General features: G+C 47.2%; 1 pseudogene; it reads right to left on the bottom strand.

Annotated features, from left to right (window-relative positions):
• Positions 1–1,875: 1,875 nt before the first annotated feature.
• Positions 1,876–9,550, bottom strand: LOC147114813 (uncharacterized; annotated as a pseudogene).
• Positions 9,551–24,802: the final 15,252 nt, after the last annotated feature.

Genomic DNA, 24,802 nt, shown 5'->3' with positions numbered 1-24,802 from the left:
TCCTCTGCACCTCCGACGATCTCGATAGCAGCCTCCTCAGTGGTGGTTAAGTGCGCCATGGCAGGTGGCCCTCCTCATGCCCTCACCCTCTCCCTCTTATTGTAGGCCCTCTTTTCCTGCAATGAGGGACACAAGTGGAGTTTGAGTGATAATGTTGGAGTCAGTGTAGAGAATCCATAGCATAGATGCTTAGAGGGAGACAAAGATGGAGTGAGGTGCCAATACCAAGGGCCCTCCTTGTGTGTTATTAGTTATTGTCATTGCATAAAAGTGATAGCGAGTGTGAGGCATGCATAGTAGAATGGTGGAATGAGTCTGTACATAGAGAGAGGGATGGTTAAGGGTGCAAGGGATGTAAAGGTAAGTTGGGATGTGGATGAATAGGTTGACAATGCAGAGTGCTGGTGATGAGAAGAGATGGGGAGCAGATTGAAAGTAAGTGTGATGTTATACTCACTTTTGCTGAGCGTAGCAGATCATTGAGCCTTTTCCTGCACTTAACCCAGGTGCGTGAGCACAAAGACCTGGCACTAACCTCCTCAGCAATTTGCAGCCAGGCTGCCTTGGTTTGTTGAGGAGGCTTCCTCCATCCATTGGAAGGGAACAGAACCACCTTTCGTCCTCTCACTCCCTCCACAAGAGCATGGAGGGAGTCATCATCGAATCTGGGAGAAGCCTTGGCTCTTGAAGCAGTCATCTCGCTATCAGTAAGACTAAGAAGCATCAGAGTGTGAATGAAACAGCACAAGGCTGCATGAGCCCCTTAAATGCAGCTGAATCGACGACGTCAGCAGAGGCGAGCAGCTGAACCGAACCCACTGATTGGGCCGGGTAACGCGCACGGCGGGCTTAATGATCCCAGTTAAGTCAAAATAGTTATTTCAGTGTGGCTGAAACCGGCAGCGGGACCGGAACCTGCTGACCAGCCAACTCGACTCCAACCCGCCTCCTATGGCAAAATCATGGCCAATGTGGGGAAGTGTGAAGTTATCCACTTTGGTAGGAAAAACAAAAAAGCAGAATATTTTTTGAATGGTGAGAGACTAGGAAATGTTTGCATTCAGAGGGACCTGGGTGTTCTTGTACATGAATCACAGAATGTTAACACGCAGGTACAGCAAGCAATTAGGAAAGCAAATGGTATGTTAGATTTTGTTACAAAGGGATTAGAGTATAAGAGTAAAGAAGTCTTGCTACAATTATACAGTGCATTGGTGAGGCCACACCTGGAGTACTGTGTACAGTTCTGGTCTCCTTACCTAAGGAAATACATATTTGCCTCAGAGGGAGTACAATGAAGGTTCACTAGACTGGTTCCTGGGATGAGGGAATTGCCCTATGAGGAGAGATTGAGTAGACCAGGCCTATATTCCCTGGAGTTTAAAAGAATGAGAGGTGATCTCATTGAAACATATAAAATTCTTAAGGGGCTTGACAGGATTAATGCTGAGAAAAGGTTTCCCCTGGCTAGGGAATCTAGAACACAGGGTTACAGTCTCAGAATAAGTGGTCGGCCATTTAGGACTGAGATGAGGAGAAATGTCTTCACTCAAAGGGTTGTGAATCTTTGGAATTCTCTACCCCAAAGCGTTATGGATGCTCAGTCGTTGAGTATATTCAAGACAGGGGTTGATAAATTTTTGGGAACTAAGGGAATTAAGGTATATGGGAATAGTGCAGGAAGGTGGAGTTGAGGTAGATCAGCCATGATCTTGTTGAATGGTGGAGCAGGCTCGAAGGGCCAAATGGCCTACTCCAGCTCCTATTTCTTATGTTCTTGTATATTCTTATAAATGCTTTAAACATTCATATACTAATATCATAGTTATTTCCAGTTACTAATAACTATGGAATTCCTTACTGAGCAATCTGTGCTTATATCTGAAACAGAGTTTAAAAATAAGATAACTTGAACAAACACGTCAAATATCTTCCACTGAAGGGTCAACACATGAAACATGAATCCATCTTTTCACTTTGCAATTGCTAATAGGCCTGCCATGCATTTCCACTTTCTGAAATGATATGATTAGTCCAGTTTGTATTTAGTTGGCAAACAAAATATTGTAGATCAAAAAATAGATATATTTTTCTCCTCTTACTCTTGGACTCCACACCACACCATGCAGAACACAGACAAGAAGCTTGTTCCCAGACTCCTTCCAATGTGGCTGTGTAACTGCTATGTTTGAGTGCGGTTTGGGTAATCCGCCCTTCCTCTTAGTGGGGAAACTGTTTTGATTTCAAAGTTTCAGCATTTACCAGTTTTTATATTTCTCTTGAAGAAAACACAATTGATTTAAATGATCTGTATACTTTAATTTTGCCCAACTAAGATTTCTCAAACTAAAGGTATCACTAGAATGCTTACCCTTAACATCTTCCAGTGGCAAAATTCATATTTTTCAGCATAAGTTATATTGAAAATGGAGGGTATTAGAAATTGGATATCGCCCCGGTTGGGGCGCTAACTTTTGAAAAGTAGGAAAAGTAGTGCCAGGCGCTAATGATTCTCTCCTGATGGGAAATTCAGCTTTAGCGCTCCAAGAGGAAGTGGAACGCTAAATCAAGTGATACCACTTCCCTTAGAGCGTTAAAGGGAACGAGAGGGGCGGTAGCGTCAGAGCACTGCACAATGTTCCATGCAGCGCTGCCGGTTTTACAGGCTCCTTCCGTCCCTTAAAGGCTAAGGCTGGGAATGGTCATCGACGGCACCTGCGATATGTGCATAGCAGCCCCAAGCACTCTAAGAGAGTGCGGGGCTGATCAATCGCGGGCTGGAAAAAAATCAAAATACAGCACATTGGGGACGTTATTAAATTTTAAGAACATAAGAAATAGGAGCAGCAGTAGGCCATTCGGCCCTTCGAGCCTGCTCCGCCATTCAATGAGATCATGGCTGATCTTCTGCCTCAACTCAATTCACCGGCCCTGTCACCATATCCCTTGATGCCCTTACTAGTCAGAAATTTATCGACTTCTATTTTGAATATACCCAATGACTGAGCCTCCACAGCTTTCTGGGGTAAAGAATTCCAAAGATTCACCACCCCCTGTGTGAAGAAATTTCTTCTCATCTCAGTCCTGAATGGCCTACCCTTTATCCTGAGGCTGTGGCCCCTAGTTCTAGACTCCCCAGCCAAGGAAAACATTCTCCCAGCATCCACCCTATCAAGCCCTGTAATAATTTTGTATGCTTCAATGAGATCCCCTCGCATTCTTCTGAATACAAGAGAATACAGGCCTAGTTTACTCAATCTCTTCTCATACGACAGCCCCGCCATCCCAGGAATCAATCTCGTGAACCTTTGTTGCACTCCCTCTACGGCAAGTATATCCTTCCTTAGGTAAGGAGACCAAAATTGTACATAGGTGTGGTCTCACCAAGGCCCTATAATAAGACTTCTTTACTCCTGTACTCAAATCCTCTTGTAACGAAAGCCAGCATACCATTTGCCTTCCTAATGGTTTGCTGCACCTGCACATTCACTTTCAGTGACTCATGTACAAGGACACCCAGGTTCCTTTAAGCATCTGCATTCCCCAATCTTTCACCATTTAGGAAATACTCTGCCTTTCTGTTTTTTCTACCAAAGTGGATAACTTCACATTTATCCACATTATATTCCATCTGCCATGTTCTCGCCCACTCACTGAGCCTGTCGAGATCCCCTTGAAGCTTCTTCACATCCTCTTCACAACTGACACTGCTACCTAACTTTGTATCATCAGCAAATTTGGAAATGTTACATTTAGTGCCCTCATCCAAAACATTGATATAGATTGTGAATAGCTGGGGCCCAAGTACCAATCCTTGCAGTACCCCACTAGTCACAGCCTGCCATCCTGAAAAAGACCCGTATATCCCTACTCTTTGTTTTCTGTCTGTTAACCAATTCTCAATCCATGCTAGTATATTACCCCCAATTCCATGTGCCCTAATTTTGTCTACCTGACCACCACTGCCTTTAATTAGTGCTCCCCAAGCGGCCAGCCAAGGTGACAATGCCTCCTGCAGCTGCTGTTGTTGACACCTGGTGATGCTGCAGGGGGCGGAAGTGAATTTTGCGGCGATAACGGGGCGCTGCGCACTGGATGACATCACGATCTCAGAGGCGCAGGAGATCGAGGTGGTAATTTTTAGCACCCGCGCTAACCCGCTATGCTATGGAAGTTCACAGGTGTCGGTAATTTCGCCGCGCCCAGTTGGTTAGCCCTTAGCGCCCGTTATCGTCCCCCAGATGCGCTAAAAACAGGCGCAAAGGAGGCCAATTTCTCTCCCATAGAATCATAGGCCTAGAAATTCGGAGGTTTATTGCCAGCCGTTAAGGCCCATTTTGAAGAAAAAATCACGGCCGACTCATTTCCACTCACTTCCACCAGGTCCCGTGGAGGCCACCATTTTGGGCAGGTCAGTAGCGCTGCTGTTTCCTGCGCTCGCTGCAGAAATGGAAATGAGGCAGATCGTGACATCAATCACTGTGCAATGCTGATCTGGCACATGATCTGCCATTTTGGATGTCGCCGCTCCACTTACCACCCTCTCCTAATCATGACCAGCTGAGCAAGCGTTCAGCAGCAGGAAGGAGCCCCCAGCAGCACTATTTAAAGGGATCATCATCAACAACTTGCAGCTGACATACCTTTTCAGTTCTATTGGCTCTGTCTAAGTTTCTGCAGCTCTTGGAGTTTTCTAAACTTGTTTAAAGTTGCTGAGGTCACAGGGACTTTTGCTGCAAGTGCAGAATGCTTTGCTTCTCATTTAAAGGCTTCTACTCACAATCATGGGGGCTCTACTTGCAGTCTCCTTCATGCTCGAGTATCATAGGGAGATGGAGTGGAGGCAGTGAAGAAGATGGCAAGATGCTCGCAGAGGGAGGAGGACAAGGGCCAGGTGGGCTCTCAGCCAGAGGCCTTACCCACCTAGACTCTTCCGAGAGCACTTCTCTTACCTCCACCTAAGCCAGAAGCAGTCTATTAGGAGGTTCCGCTTCACCAAGGAGGTGGTCACAGAACTTTGCCACTTCCTGCAACCAGACCTGCAGCCTGAGAGCAGGGCAATGATGGCTCTCCCAGTGGTCCTCAAGGTTACCGTGGCCCTCAATTTTTTCACTGCTGGATCTTTCCAGTCTGGAGCAGACAATGTACTGGTCTCGCTAGACGTGTTCCTATCTAGTTAACCAGCCAGCTAAACACTCATGCAAATAATTCCTCCGAGAAGCAGGTTGCTGTTTTGAAGCTTTACTTGAACAAATTTGTGAAACTGTAAACAAAGACAAAATATGTTTTGTACATAGAACTGAGTACTATACATTAGATGTTACATAAGATATAAACATGTTTATGACAACAGAATAGACTAATTGTATAACTAAATAGCACTGAAGCTAAACCTCGGTAACTAACAGCTAATAACTTCTTATAGACAAAGTATTGTCAAAGTACTACACTGACAAGGTTGTTATCATGTTACTAAACAAGGATACTCACAGACATTGCATCTTGCCTAGCGTATGAGAAGGGATGCAACAGGATTGAGAATCCCTCATGTGAGCTTCTTCATAACTCAGCAGGTTCTTCCTGGAATACTACTTCCGGGTCAAACAGGAAGGTCAAATAACATACTGCTACACACTAACACTGCTATACAATAACTACCACTAGAGGGTGCTATCTGCATGTAATAAGTCCAGAACAGACAACATAGCTAACATCTCCCAGTTCACCGTCCATCGCTGCATCCGGGAGTTCACGGAGGCTCTCTACTCCAGGAGAAGGGACTTCAATGTCATCCCTCTGAACATAGAGAAGAACAAGCACGCATGTGGTTTTGCCAGGATAGCAGGCTTCCCATAGTGCAGGGCGCCATTGACTGCACACACGTGGCTCTGCAGGCACCGTTTAACCATGCTGAGATGTTCCATAACCGCAAAGGCTACCACTCATTTAATGTACAGTTGTTATGCAACCACGCCCAGTGCATCATGATGGTGAATGCCCGGTATCCTGGCAGCAGTCTTGATCCTTTCATTCTGTGCCAGTCCAGTGTTCCAACAATCTTCCAGCCACCATGTCAAACCCGACGGTGGCTGCTCGGAGACAAGGGCTATCCGCTCTACACCAGGCTGATGACTACCCTTCGCAATGTCACCACTTGTGGCCAGCAGTCATATAATGACAGCCATGCTGCCACCAGGAACATCATCAAGCAGACCATCGCAGTGCTCAGGTCCCCATTGCTCACACTTATGCATCATACCATCCCTCTGTCACGGAACATCACAACGTCCTCCTGGGCGCAAAGATGAAATGAGAGCCACCACAAAACACACATTCCAAACAAAATTCATACAGGTGGCCTTGTAGGACCTATGACCTAGCTATGGACCTAGAAGACCCGGCTGTAGATTGCACCACCTCGGCATGGGCAGCGGCAGTCTGGGCTGGTTGGCTGATAGGCAGCAGCAAGAGCAACGGCAGAGTGACAGTGGTGGGAGTAGGAATGCTGTCATCCTGAGAGAGGACAGCAGGTTCTTGCTCTACAGACCCACTGCCACTCCCCAGGGCGGTGCCTCAGCATTCCTAATAATCTGTTGGAGGACTGGCCAGCTACAAAACCCTGCAAGCCCCTTTTGAGACTCATAAACCCAGTCACGATGGCAGCAGTCTGAGCTTCCACTGCAGCAGTGAGATGTTCGGTTGAAGGGATAATTACTAGTCCTAGCCCTTTTTGGGCTACCCCAGATCAGGCGCATTCCCCAGACATTCACCTTCAACTAAAGTTAGGGATAGCCGAATTCTATACGATGCTTAATTGGGTCTAAAGGTCCAGGCTATCTCTCCCTAAAGGAAAGGAACGACTTGAAGATGTTACCATCCTCCAGATAGCACTTTTAATAAGTTTAACTAGAACGTAACCTTCCGGATATTATGAGGGCCCGGAATACTCCCCCAGAATTCTGTAACTCCTCACCAAGGAGTGTACAGTGATTGAGTTCACGTGTTTGATACAGAAGTACTCTTTGAGACAATTCTAAAAATATATAGATTTATTAAAGAACCGACATGCAGTTAACAGCTGGTGAGTCAATCGCAACTTTAACAGTTCAAAATCCAAATAGCTTACAATTCTTCTCAGAGATCCTTATTCTCAAATCTTAATTTCATTACATTTTTACATTTCTTATTATTTCTAATCCAGGATATCCACCAAAAACAAATAAAAGCACCTTTTTGATCTCCGAGACTCAAAGAGTAAAAAACTTACAGAGCCTGCCTCTGAAGTTGGAAATCGCTTGCCCCTTCCAGTGACTTCTGACTTCCTATCTGAAAGTTCCATATTTTATATCCTTTTTGCAGTGGTATATCCTTTGAAGTTTTCTGCTGATGGAAGCTAATCATCTCCAGTCATTCTTTCTGTTGAGATCTTTCTAATCTTATTGTCAGTTCAGCTGTTAACTTTCAGAATCCTGTCTGCTGTATAGGTGTTCAAAAACTTATCATAATAAATGGTTATAACAGAATTATCTCTTTGATGCCATTCTTACGAAGGACTTCAATTCAATTTTTAATATCACCTTAACTGGTTATAAGCAGATGTTGTGTCTCCTAACTGTTCCATTTTCAATACAAAAACCATGTGATTGCTTGGTGTCATCTATTGATATCATATTTACAAAGTCTCCTGTTTGTACCTTTTACAATATGTAAATCAAAAACACTTCAATTAGGGTGTTCTATGCATTTCTTAGCTATTTCAATTGGTTGTATTACAGACTTCAGGACTCGTTGTTTCATTTGATGTTACATGATTTTTTAATGTTCTGTGTTTCTGTCCAAATTTTAGTTTATAACACTTTAAACTGGGTATAGTTATTGTGTTTCTCCAAACTGCAGACTTCTTGGAAGCTGCAACCCTTTGCTTCAATAGGGCCATTGTCTCAGTATTAACAATCAATTCCCATTTCAAAAGCTTGTGTGGTGTTTACAACTTTTGTGTTAACACTTCATCTTATCTCAGAAGCCTGTATTCACAGCTTGTGTCATTGAGGCTTTTTAGATTTTTAAACTCAGTTTATCATGTTTTAATAAAGTCAGAATTCTGTTCATAGGATGGTGTATTTTTCTGAAATATGGCTATTCCTTTACATGGTTGCTTTCGCCTGTGCTGCAATGGAAGCTGCAAGATTGCCCATCACACCCAGCATCATCCATGGGTCCACAGGTCTCTCATGGAGTTGTCCATCATCTCCATCCTGGAAATCATGGGCTCCAAGCTCTGCACAAAGCCCGTGCAATGTTGCAGCCGACTCTTCCATGCTCCTTGACACTGACAAGAGGCTCTCTGGCAGGCTTGCCATTGCACCTAGCATTTCCGTGTGCATGCCCATCACCCTTCTCCTGAATGCCGCCCATCGAGTTCATCATCTGAGTCCTGTGCAGTAGAATCCATACATGATTTTGTCCTCCGGGGAGCTGACATCTGAGCTGTCCTTTCCCCCTGGCCTGGCTGCAGCCCACCCATGCCCAGTGACTCACCACAAATAGATCTCGCCTCTATACTACTCTCTAAAGTTCCTGCAATGCCATTTTCTGAGCTGGTGTCTGCGATTGTCAATTGCAGCGCCTATGTCTCTTCTTCTTCTTCAGCTCCTCCGTCAGTTTGCTGAACATGATGAGCAACGGGCTGTGCTGGTGGCACTTCTTGGGTATCCAAAAGCAGAAAGGCACAAGTGTCGGGTTGTGATGAAGAGAGGGGGTGAAAGCAAGATGTCCATGCACACACCATCAGCAACTTGTAAGTGAGAAGATATTGTGGGATGAGGGGGAAGTGGGATGTGAGAAGAAGGATTAGGTATGACCATACCATCATCATCAGCAATGCTTTCAACTTCTCCACTGAATATGGGCTCTGTTACTGCCCCTCCAATAATTTCCAAGACAGATTCCTCGAGGTTGGTCAGGGTCACAATCCTGGCTTGGCCACCTCCAGTCTGTTGTTGCTCACAGCTGTTGTGTGCCACCTTGGCCTGCAAGAGAAAGGGAAGTATATCAGTGAGTGTGGTGCAATGTGTTTGGGTGACGTGCCTGCCATGGTTGAATAGCTGGCAGTAGGTACAAGGTGTGAGATGTGGGTGTGAGTCTTGCAGCAGTGGTAAATGTGTGAGGGTGAAGTGAAGCCATGATTATGAGATATGAGTGGTGATAGGTAGAGATTGTTGGCAGGTGATTGATAGGGGTGTGGTGCATTGAGCAGTCTGTGAAGCTTGTGCTGCAGATGGTGGGATATGGTATTTGCTGAAGCCTTCACTCACCTTGATCAGATGAGGTCATTAAACGTTTTCTGGCACTGGATTCATGTCCTTGGGACAACACTGGTGGCCGTGACGGATTGTGCAATCTCTTCCCAAATCCTACTGATGATGAGTTTTGATGGCCTCTTGCCTCCCTGTGGGTAAAGAAAAGCCCACCTTCATTGGACTCCCAGGACCAAAGCCTCCAGTGCAGCATCACAAAATCGTCTGGCTCTCTCTCTTGGCTGTTGGGCCATTGTCTTCTCATCTGAAAAATGAAGTGCTGCTGCATCAAAGCACCTCCCCTTTAATAGTGGAGAGAGCCTAGGCCAAACTTTATTGGCCATTAGACTGCACCCAATATTGGCCCCCCACCCCCGTTGAGCGCAAAGCCAATCAGCAGCGCGTTTAGCACAGAGATCAGCGCTCCAAGCATGCTAATGAGCAGGCATCACGAATTTTGCATGCTGCCTGCACCACTTAGAAGAAGTGCAGGCAAATAGCGCTGGCCGGTGCCCCCACCCGTTGTCGAGCCTTATCAAATTTCTAGGCCATTGTATAGTACAGCGCAGGAGGAGGCCATTCAGCCTATCAAGTCTGCACTTTCGAAAAGCAGTCCAGTTAGTTCCACTCCCATGCTTTTTCCCCATTTCCCTGCAATTTTTTCTCCTTCAAGTATTCATCTAATTCCTTATTGAATGCTACTATTGAATCTGTATCCACCACCTACCAGGTAGTGCAATCCAAATCCTAACCACTCGTTGCATAATGTCGTCTCTGGTTCTTTTGCCAATCACTTTAAATTTGTGCCCTCTCATTATCGACCCTTCAGCCACTGGAAACAGTTTCTCCTTATTTACCCTATCTAAACCATTCATGAATTTAAACACCTCTATCAGCTCTCTTCTTAGTCTTCTCTGCTCCAAGGAGAAAAACCCAACTTCTCTAATCTTTCCACGTAACTGTAATCCCTCATCCCTGGAACCATTCTAGTAAATCTCTTCTGTACCCTCTCCAAAGCCTTCACGTCCTTCCTAAAGTGTGGTGCCCAGAATTGGACACAATACTCCAGCTGGAGAACTAGTGTTTTATATAGGTTTAGCATAACTTCGAGCCTTTTGCACTCTATGGGGGAGAAATTTGTGTTCGCCAGTAAAGTTGCCGGTGAGTTAACGGCTGCTGAAAATGGCCACAACTCTAATGGGGCAAAATTCATCTGGGGAGCTGGAAAAAGTTGGTGCAGCACTTACCTTCCATGCAATACCGTCCTGGTGGCACTGCTGGAGGCATTCGATCCGAAGTTCCTGCCCAGGTGCAACGTCCAAGCTTCGCACAGTCTCTGGAAGCGAGGCTGTGGAGCTCGCAAGGAACTGTGGCCGATAAAAAGGCCTGTAAACTAAAGGGACCATGCATCCTGAAGTAATATAAATTAAAATCCAGTGAAACAATGCAGTTTTCAGACTTTTCTGCCTTTTAAAAAAATACTTAACATTAAAAAGAAGTCCCAAATGTGAACATTCAGCTCTTAAAGCTGAATTCCCTTCCTAACCTCAAAAAATGGGAAAACTGCCTCAGCACTAACACAAATGTCTCAGGGAAGGGGATCCCAGGGTCTCACATGCAGCAACCAAGCTTTGTCCAGGGGGTCAACACTGCAAGTCAAGCCCTCTACCCACAGGGGCCAGGTGGTCCTCCAGAAAGAATGATGTGGGAGTACATCACCGAGGACGTCACTGCCAGCAATGTCGCCCCCACCACCTAGCTCCAGTGCCCAAAGAAGCTTCATGACCTCAGACCATTGGTCAAGGTCAGTGAATGCATCTTCAAAAGCCGTCACCTACCAACTGCACCACCAGTTTCACAAACTGCTCAATGCACGACCACCCCCCTCAATCACTCACCTAACAACAATCTGTACCAATCACGAGGCACATCTCCTAGCCTCACCTCATCCCCTTGGAGGAGACGGTGCAGGCCATTCTTGACAGGGGCATGACTGAGTCCTTGGCCAGCGGCAGGGCTGAAAGGATACAAGATGCTGGTATCCTCATATTTTATCCTCCTTCTGGCATGAACCTCATGATTTACGAGAATGATTCCAGGGATGAGGGACATCAGTTATGTGGATAGAGTAGAGAGGCTGGGGTTATTCTTTTTTTTTATTCATTTATGGGATCAGGGCATCACTGGCATTTATTGCCCAACCCTAGTTGCCCTTGAGAAGGTGGTGGTGAGCCGCCTTCTTGAACCGCTTCAGTTCGATGGTACGCCCACAGTGCTGTTAGGTAGGGTGTTCCAGGATTTTGACCCAGCGACGATGAAGGATCGGTGATATACTTCTAAGTCAGGATGGTGTGTGACTTCGAGGGGAACTTGGAGGTGGTGGTGTTCCCATGTGCCTGCTGCCCTTGTCCTTCTAGGTGGAAGAGGTCACGGGTTTGGGAGGTGCTGCCGAAGAAGCCTTGGTGAGTTGCTGCAGTGGCTGTTGTAGATGGTACACACTGCAGCCATGGTACGCCGATGGTGGAGGGAGTGAATGTTTAAGGTGGTGGATGGGTTGCCAATCAAGCGGGCTGCTTTGTCCTGGATGGTGTCGAGCTTTTTGAGTGTTGTTGGAGCTGCACTCATCCAGGCACGTGGAAAGTATTCCATCACACTCCTTACTTGTGCCTTGTAGATGGTGGAAAGGCTTTGGGGAGTCAGGAGGTGAGACACTCGCCACAGAATACTTAGCCTCTGATCTGCTCTTGTTGCCACAGTATTTATGTGGCTGGTCCAGTTAAGTTTCTGGTTAATGGTGACCCACAGGATGCTGATAGTGGGGGATTCGGCGATGGTAATGCCGTTGAATGTCAAGGGGGGGTGGTTAGACTCTCGCTTGTTGGAGATAGTCATTGCCTGGCACTTCTGTGGCGCGAATTTTACCTGCCACTTATCAGCCCAAGCCTGAACGTCGTCCATGTCTTGTTGCATGTGGGCATGGACTGCTTCATTATCTGTGGAGCTGCGAATGGCACTGAACACTGCAGTCATCAGCGAACATCCCCATTTCTGACCTTATGTTGGAGGGAAGGTCATTGATGAAGCAGCTGAAGATGGTTGGGCCTAAGACACTGCACTGAGGAACTCCTGCAGCGATGTCCTGAGGCTGTGATGATTGACTTTCAACCACCACAACCATCTTCCTTTGTGCTAGGTATGACTCCAGCCAGTGGAGCGTTTTCCCCCTGATTCCCATTGACTTCAGTTTTACTAGGGCTCCTCGATGTCACACTCGGTCAAATGCTGCCTTGATGTCAGGGGCAGTCACTCTCACCTCACCTCTGGAATTCAGTTCCTTTATCCATGTTTGGACCAAGGCTGTAATGAGGTCGTGAGCCGGGTGGTCTTGGCGGAACCCAAACTGGGCATCAGTGAGCAGGTTATTGGTGAGTAAGTGTCGCTTGATAGCACTGTCAATGACACCTTCCATCACTTTGCTGATGATTGAGAGTAGACTGATGGGGCGGTAATTGGCCGGGTTGGATTTGTCCTGCTTTTTGTGGACAGGACATAACTGGGCAGTTTTCCTCATTGTCGGATAGATGCCAGTGTTGTAGCTGTACTGGAACAGCTTGGCTAGAGGCTCGGCTAGTCCTGGAGCACAAGTCTTCAGCATGATAGCCGGGATGTTGTCAGGGCCCATAGCCTTTGCTATATCCAGTGCGCTCAGCCGTTTCTTCATATCGTGGAGTGAATCGAATTGGCTGAAGAATGGCTTCTGTGATGGTGGGGACCTCGGGAGTAGGCCAATATGAATCATCCACTCGGCACTTCTGGCTGAAGTTGGTTGCAAACGCTTCAGCCTTGTCTTTTGCACTCACGTGCTGGGCTCCACCATCATTGAGGATGGGGATATTCATGGAGCCTCCTCCTCCCATTAGTTGTTTAATGGTCCACCACCATTCACGACTGGATGCGACAGGACTGCAGAGCTTTGATCTGATCCATTGATTGTGGGATCGCTTAGCCCTGTCTATAGCATGCTGCTTCTGCTTTTTAGCATGCATGTAGTCCTGTGTTGCAGCTTCCCCAGGTTGGCACCTTAGAGCAGAGAAGGTTGAAAGGAGATTTGATAGAGGCATTCAAAATCATGAGAGGCCAGGACAGTGTAGATAGAGAGAAACTGTTCCCATTGGCGGAAGGGTCGAGAACCAGAGGACACAGATTCAAGGTGATTGGCAAAGAACCAAAGGTGACATGAGGAAAAACTTTTTTACCCAGCGTGTGGTTAGGATCTGGAATGCACTGCCTGAAAGGGTGGTGGAAGCAGATTCAATCGTGGCTTTCAAAAGGGAATTGGAAAATTACCTGAAGGAAAATAATTTGCAGGGCTATGGGGAAAGGGCGGGGGAGTGGGACTAGCTGAAGTGCTCTTGCAGAGAGCCGGCACGGGCCCAATGGACCAAATGGCCTCCTTCTGTGCTGTAATAATTCTATGATTCTATGATTCTCACATCCCACTTCCCCCTCATCCCACAATCACTTCTGATGTACAAGCTGCACATGGTGTAAGCATGCAGCTCTTGCTTTCCCATCCCCCTCTCCTCACCACAACCCTACCCTTGTGCCTTCCTCATTTCAGAAACCCAAGAAATCCAGCCTGCCCTGACAGTGGTTGACCAAGAAGAGGCAGAAGAGAGTGAAGAAGAAGAAGAAACACCATCACTCGATTTGACACTCGCAGCCACCAGCTCCTCAAGGTCAGTAGGATAGGCAAAAGCACACACAAGACAGTCACTAAGGGACTGCACAAGGGTGATTAGCAACATTCCCTATAAGCTACACGGCTACTCTCTGCCGGTCCCGTGCAGCCTGGGAGCGACTTTTGCAATGTTAAAGTTCACGCATGCGCGAATCTGTGAATGGGTTGTGCAGCCCCTTAAAGAGGCCACGTACCCCCAAAAAAAACAGGGAACATTGGTGATTAGTTGATTTCTTGATGGCATATTGGATGCATATAATGGATAAAGTTGGATTGGAAAGTTCGCTTTGTGGTGACTTTCATTTCAGAAATGTCAACAGGATGCTGTCAGTAACAGAGGGAAGGTAAGGTGTAGGACTAAGGTTGAAAGGGAAATTGGGGTTGTGGTCACTGGTACCCCGGCAGATGACTGCATCCCCGATATCCCGGCCAGAAAGGGGCTGTCTAGGTTGCATCCTTCCTTTCGATTCCTCCTCTTCTGCGTCTTCCTCTTCTGCTTCTTCCTCTTCCCTCTGCGAGCAGCTTGTCCCCTTTGCTGCCTCTGCTTCATCTCCATGTGGCCCCCAGGACTGTGAGCAAGTGGTCTTCTCAGAGGCAAACTACTGCAGATGCTGGAAATCTGAAATAAAAGCAAAAATGTTGGAAATACACAGCTGGTCAGGCAGCATCTCGATCTGAAACGTTAACTCTGTTTCTCTCTCCATGGATGCTGCCTGACTTGCTGACCATTTCTAGCATTTTTTGTCTTCTCACAGGCCTTCCTTTACCATCCAAAGGCTTGCAAGAATCCAGCAGCACTCCCTGCACACTTTAACAACTTTTTAAATGTATTGCACCATGCCACTACTTCAATAAAATACTTTTAAAACTCCAAAAGCTGAAATCCAAACTCATCTGAAAGATATGTGTGTCCCTTTAAAAAGTGCTGATAGAATCTCTGCAGGGCTGCTTCATGCACGTTTTTAGAAACATAGAGAAACATAGTAAAATAGGAGCAGGAGTAGGCCATTCGGCCCTTCGAGCCTGCTCCGCCATTCAATATGATCATGGCTGATCCCCTATCCCAATACCATATTGCCCCTCTCTCCCCATACCCCTTGATGTGGAGATGCCGGAGTTGGACTGGGGTGGATGACACCAGATACATCGACGACATTTTCTTCCTATGGACCCACGGCGAAGAATCACCGAAAAGACTACACGATAACATCAACAAGTTCCATCCCACCATCAAACTCACCATGGACTACTCCTCAGAATCGGTCTCATTCCTGGACACACGAATCTCCATCAAAGACGGACACCTCAGCACTTCACTCTACCGCAAGCCCACGGACAACCTCACGATGCTTCACTTCTCCAGCTTCCACCCTAACCACGTTAAAGAAGCCATCCCCTATGGACAAGCCCTGCGAATACACAGGATCTGCTCAGACGAGGAGGAACGCAATGGACACCTACAGACACTGAAAGACGCCCTTGTAAGAACGGGATATGACGCTCGACTCGTCGATCGACAGTTCCGACGGGCCACAGCGAAAAATCGCATAGACCTCCTCAGAAGACAAACACGGGACACAACCAACAGAGTACCCTTCGTCGTCCAGTACTTCCCCGGAGCGGAGAAACTACGCCATGTTCTTCGCAGCCTTCAACATGTCATCGATGATGACGAACACCTCGCTAAGGCCATCCCCACGCCTCCACTACTCGCTTTCAAACAGCCGCCTAACCTCAAACAGACCATCGTTCGCAGCAAATTACCCAGCTTTCAGGAGAACAGCGACCACGACACCACACAACCCTGCCACAGCAACCTCTGCAAGACATGCCAGATCATCAACACAGATACCATCATCACACGTGAGGACACCACCCACCAGGTACATGGTACATACTCATGTGACTCGGCCAACGTTGTCTACCTCATACGTTGCAGGAAAGGATGCCCCGGAGCATGGTACATCGGCGAGACCATGCAGACACTGCGACAACGGATGAACGGACACTGTGCAACAATCACCAGGCAGGAGTGTTCCCTCCCAGTCGGGGAACACTTCAGCAGTCAAGGACATTCAGCCTCCGATCTTCGGGTAAGCATTCTCCAAGGCGGCCTTCGAGACACACGACAACGCAAAATCGTCGAGCAGAAACTGATAGCCAAGTTCCGCACCCATGAGGACGGCCTCAGCCGAGATCTTGGGTTCATGTCACGCTACATGTAACCCCACCTGACGCAGGGTCATCCAGACTCGAGTCGACATTGGCTTGTTCTCTCTACACAGATGCGGCCGGACCTGCTGTGATCTCCAGCCAAAAAAAATGTTTTTTGTCTGTTTTTTTGTTTTTCATACAGACCCCAGCATCTGCAATATTTGACCCCTTGTGACCCCACCTCATTGTTCTTTGATGTAATGTTTCCCTGACTGACCTGTTTGGACACCATTCACACCTTTGACTGCTGTGATTATCTCTCTGCCGAGGTGTGATAAATGGCAGTTGGAAAGGTTACCTGTAAACATCTGACATGATTCTCTGACTATATAAGCTGTGTCTTTATGCATTTCTCCACTTCACCTGAAGAAGGAGCAGCGCTCCGAAAGCTTGTGATTTCAAATAAAGCTGTTGGACTATAACCTGGTGTTGTGTGACTTCTTACATTTGCATACCCCTTGACGCCTTTTGTGTCTAGAAATCTACCTATCTCCTTCTTAAATATATTCAGTGATTTGGGCTCCACAGCCTTCTGTGGTAGAGAATGCCATAGGTTCACCACCCTCTGAGTGAAGAAATTTCTCCTCATCTCAGTCCTAAATGTCCTACCCCGTATCCTGAGACTGCGATCCCTTGTTCTGGACACCCCAGCCAGGGGAAACATCCTCCCTGCATCCAGTCTGTCTAGCCCTGTCAGAATTTTATACGTTTCAATGAGACCCCCTCTCATTCTTCTAAACTCTAGTGAATACAGGCCTAGTCAACCCAATCTCTCCTCATACGACAGTCCTGCCATCCAGGAATCAGTCTGGTGAACCTTCACTGCACTCCCTCTATGGCAAGTATATCCTTTCTTAGGTAAGGAGACCAAAACTGCACACAGTACTCTAGGTGTCGTCTCACCAAGGTCCTGTATAACTGTAGTAAGACATCCTTGCTTCTGTACTCACATCCTCTTGCAATGAAGGCCAACATACCATTTGCCTTTCTAACTGCCTCCTGCACCTGCATGTTTGCTTTCAGTGACTGGTGTACAAGGACACCCAGGTCCTTTCGTACATCAACATTTCCCAATCTATCACCATTTAAATAATACTCTGCCTTTCTGTTTGTCCTACTGAAGTGGATAACTTCACATTTAGAAACATAGAAACTAGGAGCAGGAGTAGGCCATTCGGCCCTTCGAGCCTGCTCCGCCATTCAATGAGATCATGGCTGATCATCCAAACCCTAGCACCCGGTCCCTACACCGACAGCCATCCCACCCAAGCCCTATCCCCGTAACCCCGCATATTTAATCCCCCCTAACACTAAGGGCCAATTTTTAAATTTTTTTTTTATCATGGCCAATCAACCTAACCCGCACATCTTTGGACTGTGGGAGGAAACCGGAGCACCCGGAGGAAACCCACGCAAACACGGGGAGAATGTGCAAACTCCACACAGACAGTCACCCGAGGCCGGATTTGAACCCGGGTCCCTGGCGCTGTGAGGCAACAGTGCTAACCACTATGCCACCGTGCTGCCCCCATTTATCCATGTTATACTGCATCTGCCATGTATTTGCCCACTCACTCAACTTGTCTAAATCGCCTTGAAGCCTCTTTCCATCCTTCTCATAACTCACAATCCCACCTAATTTTGTGTCGTCAGCAAACTTGGAAATATTACATTTGGTTCCCTCATCCAAATCATTGATATATATTGTGAATAGCTGGGGCCCAAGCACTGATCCCTGCAGTACCCCATTAGTCACCGCCTGCCACCCTGAAAAAGACCCATTTATTCCTACTCTCTGTTTCCTGTCTGTTAATCAATTTTCAATCCATGCCAGTATATTACCCCCCAATTCCATGTGCTTTAATTTATGTGGGACTTTATCAAAGGCCTTCTGAAAATCCAAATACACCACATCCACTGGTTCTCCCTTATCTATTTTACCAGTTACATCCTCAAAAAACTCCAGTAGGTTTGTCAAACACAATTTCCCTTTCATAAATCCATGTTGACTTTGTCTAATCACATTGATATTTTCTAAGTGTCCTGTTATCACATCCTCTAGCATTTTCCCTACTACTGATGTTAGGTCTGTAGTTCCCTGTCTTCTTTCTCCCTCCTTTTTTAAATAGTGGGGTTATATTTGTCACCCTCCAATCTGCAGAAACTGTTCCATAATCTATAGAATTTTGGAAGATGACAACTAATGCATCCACTATTTCCATAGCTACCTCTTTTAGTACTCTGGGATGCAGATTATCAGGCCCTGGGGATTTATCAGCTTTCAGTCCCATTAATTTCTCCAGCACTATTTTTTTACTAATACTAATTTCCTTTAATTCCTCCTTCTCACTAGATCCTGGGTTCCCTCGCATTTCTGGGAAGTTGTTTGTGTCCTCTTTCGTGAAGACAGAACCAAAGTATTTGTTTCATTGCTCTTCCATTTCATTGTTCCCCATTATAAATTCTCCCGTTTCTGACTGTAAGGGACCTACATTTGTCTTCACTAATCTTTTTCTTTTTACATAACTTGTAGAAGCTTTTACAGTCCACTTTTATGTTCCTTGCAAGTTTACTCTCATACTCTATTTTTTCCCTCTTAATCAATCTCTTGGTCCTTTTTTGCTGAACTCTAAACTGCTTCCAATCCTCAGGCTTGCTACTTTTTCTGGCAACTTTATATGACTCCTCTTTGGATCTAATACTATCCTTAATTTCTTTTGTTAGCCATGGTTGGGCCGCTTTTCCTTTTGTGTTTTTGCGCCAGAAATTGAGTAGCGCCTGACCTTTTGCGCCTTAAGAGCACCATGCAACGGCAGATTTAGCGCCTCAATCCCCTTTGGGGGCGATGCAACCCAATATCACGCCAGGCGGCGATAAGTTTCGTCTGGCTATAAACTTTGCGCATCGCCAGTTCTAATGCCTCAAGCGGGGCTATACCCAATTTCTAGGCCAATGTCCCTTAAAGGGGACCTGCCTTCCAAAATGAAAAAAAAATATTTAAAAATAGGCAGATTTTAGCCTTTACAGCTCAACTGCCTTCTGGAAAAACAATTAAAAATAATTCCCAAATGGCAGTCTTCAGCACTTAAAGCTGAATTGCCTTCTGCACCTTAAAAAAATGGTAAAAGTGCTTCAGCACTAACACAAATGGCACAACAAGCCAGGGAAAGGCACCTAGGGTCTCGCAAGCAGCACCCCAGCTTTGTGCAGGGGGTCAAAATTGCAAAAGAGGCCCTCCAGAAAGAACAATGTGGGACCAAATGACCAAGGCTGTCACTGCCAGCAGTATCACCACCAGGACCTGGCTCTAGTGCCCAAAGAAGCTTCATGACCTCAGACCACTGGTCAAGGTCAGTGAATGCATCTTCAAAAGCCATCTCCTACCAACTGCACCACTAGCCTCACACACTGCTCAATGCACGACCCCACCCATCACTCGCCTACCAACAATTTTTATCAAATATAAAGGCACACCTCCCATTCGTAGCTTCACTTCACCCCTTTGGAGGAGATGGTGCAGGCCATTCTTGGCAGGGGCATGGCTGAGCCTGTGGCCAGCAGTGGGGCTGAAAGGATACAAGATGCTGGTATCATCATATGTTATCCTCCATCTCGTGTGCACCTCTTGCTTTCCCGCCCTCCCCTCACCACAACTCCAAACTTGTACCTTCCTCATTTCACACACCCAAGAAATGCAGCCTGCCCAGCCAGTGGTTGACCAAGAAGATGGAGAGGAGAATGAAGAAGAAGAAACACCCATCACTCAATTTGACACACCTAGTCACAGGCTCCTCGAGGTCATCCTGCAAGGCCATTTGCAGTGTCCCCTACTGAAAGTCAGCAACCTTCCACCAGCCATGCTGCAGCCTCTGGGGTAGCACTGTGTGACATCAGTAGGATAAGCAAAGGCACACACAAGACAGCCACTGAGGGAATGCATAAGGGTAGTTGATGTAAAAAGACTACTGAGCACTTGGTTTGAGTATAAAACAAGGCTTTAATCAACTGTTTCACAACCATGAGATTCTAGTTACATCACTAATTCCTGGTTACAAAAATGTCCTGAGCAAGCTGGGCCCACGCCCGAGTATTTATACTCCTTAGACGGCGCCATCAGCTGGCCGCCCAGTGTTACTTCATGAGTCATTTCTTCATGAATGATAAGATTCATGACGTTCTTCCCGCCTGAAAGATTTGGATGTCCGCCGACTTCCTTCTAGTGGATTAGACGGACCACGAATAGCCGCAGTCTTTTAGATCTTTGTTTGTGGCTGGAAGGCACATCTCCTCGGACCTTGTCTTGGTACCTGGGTTGCGTGGTCCATACTGGTAGATCGACAGGGCCCGTGTCGCCTTGATCGACCTGAGGGAGACTGGGGAGATCGTGACTCCGGGTGCGGGTCCCCACAGGCGCAGAGCTGGCTTCATCTTGTTTGGTAGCCAGGGATTGACCGGCATCCTGGCCTCGGGTGGCCATCCCGTGGGGAGCGCTCAGCTCCCCGAGTTGATCCGGTGGAGTAGCCAGCAGATCCCTTGATGTCCCGGGTAGGGCGTCATCCTCAAAGGAGCGCAGAGTGTTGGCATCATTACTATGGGTTCCTCTATCAGTTGGGTCTGTGGGACCAGTTGGACAGGGAGCCAGATCTCGGAGTGAAACGGTGGACTCCCGGCCATCAGGGTACTGCATGTGCGCGTATGTGGGATTAACGTCTGTTAGTTCCACCTCGTCAACGTGGGGATCGTTTTTGGAAGATCGGACGAATCTTCGGAGCAGCACGGGGCAGGGAGCTGCCAACCATGATGGTAGGGATGTCCCATGAGTGGAACGTCGCTGGAACCCGAAGAATCGCTCATGAGGAGTGACATTGGTGGACGTAGAAAGAAGAGACCTGATGGAATGCAGCGCGTCAGGAGCACAGTTTCCCACTGCTGGTCTGGTAGGTTGCGTTGTTAAGCTGGATTAATCCCATACTGCCTTACCAATGATTCGCAAAGCATGATGGACTACTTGACATACAGTGAATGGTTTAAATGTAAAAAGCTGATACAGGACTGTGGGAATGTAATACACATAGATAAGAGAGGACGAAACAGAATGTTTATAGAACAGAGTAGAGACTGTCTCAGGGCCGAATTTTGTTGAAAGCTAAAGTGAATTTTAAACAGAACTCTGTAAAAAGAAACAAATGACTTGTGTAGCGTGTGATCGCCTAGTTTCCTGTATTCTCATGATGGCTTGCAATTTATGTTTTTTGTATAAATATTGTAGCCCCGTGAGCCTAGGGGCGCACTCTAGAGGAGACTTCCCTGTGAGTAAACACAAGGGCCTAGAAATTCAGTTAAGGCCCGCCAGCAGGCTAACGCCCAAAAGTTAGCGCTGCGCGCGGAGCCAGTTGCGCCCACCAGAAATTCACTTTTCGCGCCCCAAGTCAGAACCGGGCGCTGTTCCAGGGTGTGCCCGCCTCCGCTTGGGGCGCTGAAAGTGAATTTCAGCGCTCCAGCTGCCGCTGCGCCACCCGATGCAGTGCGGCAGGCTGGGGTACTGCAGGCCTCCTCCTCTTAAGGAGGAGCTGCCTGCAGCCGTGAGATCGCCGCTGGATTCTGCCGGCAAATGAGCCCGGCACCACGGAGAAGTGCCGGGCTCGCGGGAATCAGCCACCAATGCCGCGGGGGGGTGGTGTAGGAGGCCGGGGAGGGAGGTACGGGCAGGCGGCCGCCGAAAAAGCGGCCGACCGCACCTCCACCTTAAAGCGCCCCAGTAGCGCAGCAGTACGGCCCCGTTTTTCAAATGCTGTTTGCGACCGCTGCAGAAGAGGCGGCCGCAACTAAATATGGGGTTTGGGCCGGAAGCGGGGCGGTACCGGGGCACTGCGCACACCGATGACATCATCGGTGTCGGCGCAGCGCTACCGGCTACCGCCGCCATTACCGCACCGCTGAATATCAGCGCACCCTCTTACACTGGCGCAGAAACCCTCTTTGGGCGAAAAGTGGGCGCAAAGCCTACTGAATTTCTAGGCCAAGGAGTTTCTCGGAGTGAAGTCCAGTACCGGGTATGGAATAAAACTTTACTTATTTTACAGTTTCTGACTTTGTGTATTACTGAGAAAGTGACAATAGACTGACCGGCGTGTTGAGTCTCCTAAAGTAGCGAACCCTGATACCCCACGGGAGGGGTAGATCCTCCTCACAGAAGCGTGGGGTTAACAGCGTGACCTCAATGCAAGATGAACAGCGTTCCAAATGATAGCGTTGTATCTCTCAACCTGTCTGTTACCGATGGGATGATACGGTGTCGTTTTACTTGTGGCGATTCCCCGTTGGGAAAAATAACTTTTGAGTTCGTTTGACATAAAGGAGGGACCCCGATCAGAGTGGATGAAATTGGCCGTACTGCATAGGGAAAAGACTTGATCGAGGCATTTGATCACTGTGGAAGTAAGCATATTGGGACAGGGGAAAGCAAAGGGAAAGCATGAATATTCATCCACCATAGTAAGTAAGTAGGTGTTTCGCGTTGAGGAAGGCAATGGCCCTTTAAAGTCAATGCTGAGTCGCTGCATAGGCTGCATAGCGTATATGAGTGAGCCATCCGATGGACGGAAGAATTGCGGTTTTAATTCTGCACAAATTCTACAGAAGGAGCATGTCCTTTTCACATCTTCCGTAGAAAATGGGAGATTTTTAGATCGCACAAAGTGCAACGTACGGGTAATGCCAGGAGAGCATCCTGACAAACTGTATCACGGTATGGTACGGCAGCTGTAGCTCCCATGACCGGAAAGCCCTGCAGCGGGTAGTCAAAACTGCCCAACGCATTACCGGCACCCGGCTACCGACCATAGAACATATATATCAGAAATGCTGCCTACGGAGGGCACGGTCCATCATCAAAGACCCTACCCACCCCAGCCACAGTCTGTTCGCCCTCCTACCATCTGGAAGACGCTACAGATGCATTCGCACCCGTACGACCAGATTTAGGAACAGTTTCTTTCCCAGGGCTGTCATCCTACTGAACTCCACAAATAAACACTAAAGCCTGCACATCTGCCGATGCACTTTATTATGGTCATATTTATGCTAATATATATGTACAAATGTATGTTGAAATGTTTAAGTGTCCTAATCCAAATTGTACACTCTCGGGAGCCGCAAGCCTACATTTCATTGTACTGCACTTGTGCACTAACAATGACAATAAAAGTTGATTTGATTTGATTTGAGGATGGCATAAGTCAGTATGAAGATCCGCAAGAGTCAAAGTTGACATAGAAGAGCAGAATGCACGCGTGAGGGTATCTGGGACTACATTCTCTTTGCCGGGTCGATAATGTATGGTGTAGCCAAAGGCGGCCAATTCCATCCTCCAGAGTTGTATTTCGTTATTCTTGATCTTAGTGCGTTTCCAGTAATCCAGCATAAAGGCCACGGAACGCTGATCAGTTATAAGCGTGAAATGGCGATGAGTGAGAAAATGACTCCATTTACGTACTGCTTCGATGATAGCCATAGCCTCCTTCTCGACAGGAGGATAATAGAGCTTGCTACCCTGCAAAGTTCTGGACAGAAATGCAACGGGTCGACCACCTTGAGTCAAGGTAACCGAGATCGCCACCTTCGATGCATCGCACTCGACCACGAAAGGAAGATTTTCATCGATGGAACGAAGCGTGGCATTTTCCAGTTGTCGCTTGAGGAGGTTGAAAGCTGAAATAGCCGTTGCCTCCAATGGAAATGACTTTGCGTGAAGCAGGGGCTGGACCTTGTCAGAGAAGTGGGTTATCCACTTCGCATAATAGGCGAACATGCCGAGTGCCCGACGAAGAGAGCCGAGATTCGTAGGGGGAGGGAGCTCCTGAAGCGGACAAAGCCGCTCCGGATCAGGTTTGATGACACCATTGCCCACCCAGTAGTCAAGGATGTTGACTGATGGTACTGATTTCACAGGTTTGGACTCATTTAAGGTTAAGTTGCGACGACGGAGAACGTCAAAAAATTTTTGGAGGTTGGCATCATGCTCCTTCTGGTCATGAATAGCAATGCTGATATTATCCAGATATGGAAAAGTGTCCGTTAAGTTCTCCTGTTTGACTAGGCTATCCATTGCCCGTTGAAAGATGGCTACCCCATTGGTGACCCCAAATGCAAGGCGACAAACTGATAAAGCCGACCATTGGCCTCAAAGGCTGTATACTTTTTGTCAGAGTCCTTTAACGGTACTTGATGGTATGCGCTCTTTAAATCAAAAGTTGAAAATACCTTGTAGTTGGCAAGGTTATTGACCATGTCATCAATGCGTGGTAGTGGGTAGGCATCCAGGTCGGTATACTGGTTAATAGTTTGCGAGTAATCGATGCAAAGACGTTTCTTGTGTTGCTTCAGAGGATTTTTAACAACGACGACTTGAGCCCGCCAGGAAGATGAACATGGCTCAATGATACCGTCAGCTAGAAGGCAAGAGATTTCTGCCTCGATAAAGGATCGATCATCTTGGCTGAAATATCATAATTTAGTGACTATGGGCTTACATCGGGGGGGAAAGATTGGC

The sequence above is a fragment of the Somniosus microcephalus genome, chromosome 7 (assembly GCF_052327205.1).
Source record: "Somniosus microcephalus isolate GS21.2 chromosome 7, FLI_Smic_1.0, whole genome shotgun sequence".
Lineage (NCBI taxonomy): Eukaryota > Metazoa > Chordata > Chondrichthyes > Squaliformes > Somniosidae > Somniosus > Somniosus microcephalus.
The sequence above is the reverse complement of the archived record's forward strand: the minus strand, read 5'-3'. Positions and strand labels throughout refer to the sequence as shown.